Source organism: Balaenoptera musculus, chromosome 15 (assembly GCF_009873245.2).
Source record: "Balaenoptera musculus isolate JJ_BM4_2016_0621 chromosome 15, mBalMus1.pri.v3, whole genome shotgun sequence".
NCBI classification, from domain to species: domain Eukaryota; kingdom Metazoa; phylum Chordata; class Mammalia; order Artiodactyla; family Balaenopteridae; genus Balaenoptera; species Balaenoptera musculus.
The window spans coordinates 73,643,171-73,649,170 of NC_045799.1; the positions used below are offsets into that span (position 1 = coordinate 73,643,171).

Here is a 6,000-nt window from a genome sequence, read left to right on the forward strand (position 1 = left end):
AAAATGATCCTAATCCATCTCCCTTCTTTCTCCCCCCATCCCTCCCACCCCAAATAATACACCAGAAATAGCCAAAAACTACACACATGCTATGCTGTAAAAATGCAGAGTTAACACTATTGGGAAGAAGGCTGTGGGTTGTGGAGATGCTCTCTGAAGATCTACAGTATCTTTTGCTCTCCTACATCCCAGCCTGCAAGTTTTGTCCTATGTAGAAGGCCCTTTGCCTTTCTCAGTAAAGTTCAGAATGGGATGCCTTGAAACACTGACCCTCCTTCCCCTCCACTGGGATGGGTGTGCAAACTATACAGCATGGAGCGGCTTTAAAGCACTTGGGCTGCTGTAGGGCACAGAAGCTATACTGGCTCTTCAAAGGACATCTTCTCAAGCCACCTCTATGGTGTCAAGACAAGTAGAACTCCTTTCCCCACTTGAAACCCACGGTCAGACGTGGCAAGGGCTGGTACTCAGGGGAGTTAATTCTTGTCATCTTTTTTGTCATCATCCTCCAAGAGGTAGGAATGCCACGTCAGCCTTTCCTCATAGGAGGATATGACAACCTGTGGGCACTTGACATTGGCTTCCTTGGCAGGGCCCAGGTCAGCCTCATCAGTTTTTCCATTTCATCAGGAATATGAGTTCTCCACTGGAGTCTATAGCTCCAACAATCCACTCCAGTTCCAAACCCTGGGCAAAGCCTCATGGCTTTTCTGACTCTTCTTTCTTCTTTGGTTTGCTCTCCTCCCCCTTATCTTCCGAATCAGAATCAGCTTTGCGCTTGCCCCCTTCTGATTTGTCTGTCTCGTGTGCTGTTTCCTGTGACTGCAGGAACTCGGCAATGAGGTCGGGGCGATCCAGGTTTTCTTCTGGCTCCCATGTGTCGTCCTCATCTGAGAACCCCTTCCACTTCAGGAGGTACTCAACTTGGCCCTTTACCACTCGATGGTCGAGAACTTTTCCTACCACATATTCTTCTTCTAGCACCTCCTCCACTTGCTTCTTGTTTTGTTTTCTCCCCATAGTGCCCGCCAGCTTTCTGGTATAAAGCGTGACTCTGCTCAGAGCAGCGCCCACGAGCCTGAGAAGAACCAGTGCCGCGCTACTGGCGCTTTTTTTTTTTTTTTTGAGGAAAATAATTATTTAATAAGTAAACATGAAAACAATTCTTAAAAAGTCATGGCACAGACACATGGTAAGTCATTTATAGCCATTTAGATAAGGTTCTTATTAGGAGTTTTAATAAGCTAGGAAAATGCTTACAATTTATTTTTTTTGAATTTCTGAATTTATTATATTTTATTTAATTTTTATACAGCAGGTTCTTTCTTCTTTTTTTTCAGTAAAATATTGCAATTTATATCATTCCTGTCCATTTCTTTATTTTTTTGAATTTTATTTTATGTATATTTTTACACAGCAAGTTCTTAGTAGTTATCCATTTTATAAATATTAGTGTATATATGTCAATCCCAACCTCCCAATTCATCACAGCACCACCACCTCCCTCCACCGCTTTCCCCCCTTGGTGTCCATACGTTTGTTCTCTGCATCTGTGTCTCTATTTCTGCCCTGCAAACAGGTTCATCTGTACCATTTTTCTAGGTTCCACATATACGCATTAATATACGATATTTGTTTTTCTCTTTCTAACTTACTTCACTCTGTATGACAGTCTCTAGGTCCATCCACATCTCTACAAATGACCCAATTTTGTCCCTTTTTATGGCTGAGTAATATTCCATTGTATATACGTACCACATCTTCTTTATCCATTCGTCTGTTGATGGGCATTTAGGTTGCTTCCATGTCCTGGCTATTGTAAATAGTGCTGCAGTGAACATTGGGGTGCATGTGTCTTTTTGAATTATGGTTTTCTCAGGGTATATGCCCAGTAGTGGGATTGCTGGGTCATATGGTAATTCTATGTTTACTTTTTCAAGGAACCTCCATACTGTTCTCCATAGTGGCTGTATCAATTTACACTCCCACCAACAGTGCAGGAAGGTGCCCTTTTCTCCACATGTTCCCCAGCATTTATTGTTTCTAGATTTTTGGATGATGGTCATTCTGACCGGTGTGAGGTGATACCTCATTGTGGTTTTGATTTGCATTTCTCTAATGATCAGTGATGTTGAGCAGCTTTTCATGTGTTTGTTGGCCATCTGTATGTCTTCTTTGGAGAAATGTCTATTGAGGTCTTCTGCCCATTTTTGGATTGGGTTGTTTGTTTTTTTAATATTGAGCTGCATGAGCTGTTTATATATTTTGGAGATAAATCCTTTGTCCATTGATTCGTTTGCAAATATTTTCTCCCATTCTGAGGGTAGTTCTTCTCATCTTGTTTGTAGTTTCCTTTGCTTTGCAAAAGCTTTTCAGTTTCATTAGGTTACATTTGTTTATTTTTGTTTTTATTTCCATTACTCTAGGAGGTAGATCAAAAAAGATCTTGCTGTGATTTATGTCAAAGAGTGTTCTTCCTATGTTGTCCTCTAAGAGTTTTATAGTGTCTGGTCTTACATTTAGGTCTCTACTCCATTTTGAGTTTATTTTTGTGTACGGTGTTAGGGAATGTTCTCATTTCATTCTTCTACATGTAGCTGTCCAGTTTTCCCAGAACCACTTATTGAAGAGACTGTCTTTTCTCCATTGTATATTCTTGCCTCCTTTGTCATAGATTAGTTGACCATAGGTGCGTGGGTTTATCTCTGGGCTTTCTATCCTGTTCCACTGATGTATATTTCTGTTTTTGTGCCAGTACCATATTGTCTTGATTACTGTAGCTTTATAGTATAGTCTGAAGTCAGGGAGTCTGACTCCTCCAGCTCCGTTTTTTTCCTTCAAGACTGCTTTGGCTATTCGGGGTCTTTTGTGTCTCCATACAAATTTTCAGATTTTTTGTTCTAGTTCTGTAAAAAATGCCATTGGTAATTTGATAGGGATTGCATTGAATCTGTAGATTGCTTTAGGTAGTATAGTCATTTTCACAATATTCATTCTTCCAATCCAAGAACATGGTATATCTCTCCATCTGTTTGTGTCATCTTTGATTTCTTTCATCAGTGTCTTATAGTTTTCAGCATACAGGTCTTTTGTCTCCCTAGGTAGGTTTATTCCTAGGTATTTTATTCTTTTTGCTGCAATGGTGAATGAGATTGTTTCCTTAATTTCTCTCTCCGATCATTGTTGTTAGTGTATAGGAATGCAAGAGATTTCTGTGCATTAATTTTGTATCATGCAACTTTACCAAATTCTTTGATTAGCTCTAGTAGTTTTCTGGTGGCATCTTTAGGATTCTCTATGTATAGTATAATATCATCTGCAAACAATGACAGTTTTACTTCTTCTTTTCCAATTTATATTCCTTTTATTTCTTTTTCTTCTCTGATTGCTGTGGCTAGAACTTCCAAAACTATGTTGAATAATAGTGGTGAGAGTGGACATCCTTGTCTTGTTCCTGATTGTAGAGGAAATGCTTTCAGTTTTTCACCATTGAGAATGATGTTTGCTGTGGGTTTGTCGTATATGGCCTTTATTATGTTGAGGTAGGTTCCCTCTATGTCCACTTTCTGGAGAGTTTTTATCATAAATGGGTGTTGAATTTTGTCAAAAGCTTTTTCTGCATCTATTGAGATGATCATATGGTTTTTATTCTTCAGTTTGTTAATATGGTGTATCACATTGATTGATTTGTGTATATTGAAGAATCCTTGCATCGCTGGGATGAATCCCACTTGATCATGGTGTATGATCCTCTTAATATGTTGTTGGATTCTGTTTGCTAGTATTTTGTTGAGGATTTTTGCATCTATATTCATCAGTGATATTGGTGTGTAATTTTTTTTTTTAGTATCTTTGTCTGGTTTTCTTATCAGGGTGATGGTGGCCTCATAGAATGAGTTTGGGAGTGTTCCTTCCTCTGCAATTTTTTGGAAGAGTTTGAGAAGGATGGGTGTTAGCTCTTCTCTAAAGGTTTGATAGAATTCACCTGTGAAGCCTTCTGGTCCTGAACTTTTGTTTGTTGGAAGATTTTTAATCACAGTTTCAATTTCATTACTTGTGATTGGTCTGTTCATATTTTCTATTTCTTCCGGTTCTGTCTTGGAAGGTTATACCTTTCTAAGAATATGTCCATTTCTTCCAGGTTGTCCATTTTATTGGCTAGAGTTGCTTGTAGTAGTCTCTTAGGATGCTTTGTATTTCTGTGGTGTCTGTTGTAACTTCTCCTTTTTCATTTCTAATTTTATTGATTTGAGTCCTCTCCCTCTTTTTCTTGATGAGTCTGGCTAATGGTTTATCAATTTTGTTTATCTTCTCAAAGAACCAGCTTTTAGTTTTATTGATCTTTGCTATTGTTTTCTTTGTTTCTATTTCATTTATTTCTGCTCTGATCTTTATTATTTCTTTCCTTCTGCTAACTTTTGGTTTTGTTTGTTCTTCTTTCTCTAGTTCCTTTAGATGTAAGGTTAGATTGTTTATTTGAGACTTTTCTTGTTTCTCAAGGTAGGCTTGTATAGCTATAAACTTCCCTCTTAGAACTGCTTTTGCTGCATCCCATAGGTTTTGGATCGTCGTGTTTTCATTATCATTTGTCTCTAGGTATTTTTTGATTTCCTCTTTGATTTCTTCAGTGACCTCTTGGTTATTTAGTAACGTATTGTTTAGCCTCCATGTGTTTGTGTTTTTTAAGTGTTTTTCCCTGTAATTGATTTCTAATCTCATAGTGTTGTGTTCGGAAAAGATGCTTGATATGATTTCAATCTTCTTAAATTTACTGAAGCTTGATTTGTGACCCAAGATGTGATCTACCCTGGAGAATGTTCCGTGCGCACTTGAGAAGAAAGTGTAATCTGCTGTTTTTGGATGGAATGTCCTATAAATATCAATTAAATCTATCTGGTCTATTGTGTCATTTAAAGCTTGTGTTTTCTTATTAATTTTCTGTTTGGATGATCTGTCCATTGGTGTAAGTGAGGTGTTAAATTCCCCCACTATTATTGTGTTACTGTTGATTTCCTCTTTTACAGTTGTCAGCATTTGCCTTATGGATTGAGGTGCTCCTATGTTGGGTGCATATATATTTATAATTGTTATATCTTCTTCTTGGACTGATCCCTTGATCATTAATGTAGTGTCCTTCCTTGTCTCTTGTAACATTCTTTATTTTAAAGTCTATTTTATCTGATATGAGTACTGCTACTCCATCTTTCTTTTGATTTCCATGTGCATGGAATATCTTTTTCCAACCCTTCACCTTCAGTCTGTATGTGTCCCTAGGTCTAAAGTGGGTCTCTTATAGACAGCATATATATGGGTCTTGTTTTTGTATCCATTCAGCAAGCCTGTGTCTTTTGGTTGGAGCATTTAATCCATTCACGTTTAAGGTAATTATCGATATATATGTTCCTATTACCATTTTCTTAATTGTTTTGGTTGTGTTTTTGTAGGTCCTTTTCTTCTCTTGTGCTTCCACTTAGAGAAGTTCCTTTAGCATTTGTTGTAGAGCTGGTTTGGTGGTGCTGAATTCTGTTAGCTTTTGCTTGTCTGCAAAGCTTTTGATTTCTCCATCTCATCTGAATGAGATCCTTGCCGGGTAGAGTAATCTTGGTTGTAGGTTCTTCCCTTTCATCACTTTAAATATGTCATGCCACTCCCTTCTGGCTTGTTGAGTTTCTGCTGAGAAATCAACTGTTAGCCTTATGGGAGTTCCCTTGTATGTTATTTGTCATTTTTCCCTTGCTGCTTTCAATAGTTTTTCTTTGTCTTTAATTTTTGCCAATTTGATTACTATGTGTCTTGGCGTGTTTCTCCTTAGGTTTATCCTGTATGGGACTCTCTGCACTTCCTGGACTTGGGTGGCTATTTCCTTTCCCGTGTTAGGAAAGTTTTCAACTATAATCTCTTCAAATGTTTTCTTGTGTCCTTTCTCTCTCTCTTCTCCTTCTGGGACCCCTATAATGTGAATGTTGTTGCGTTTAATGTTGTCCCAGAGATCTCTTAGGC

At 38.0% G+C, this 6,000-nt stretch overlaps 1 pseudogene; it reads right to left on the minus strand.

Annotated features, from left to right (window-relative positions):
* Nucleotides 1-476: 476 nt before the first annotated feature.
* Nucleotides 477-1,020, minus strand: LOC118881904 (annotated as a pseudogene).
* Between the last annotated feature and the right edge of the window lie 4,980 nt (nucleotides 1,021-6,000).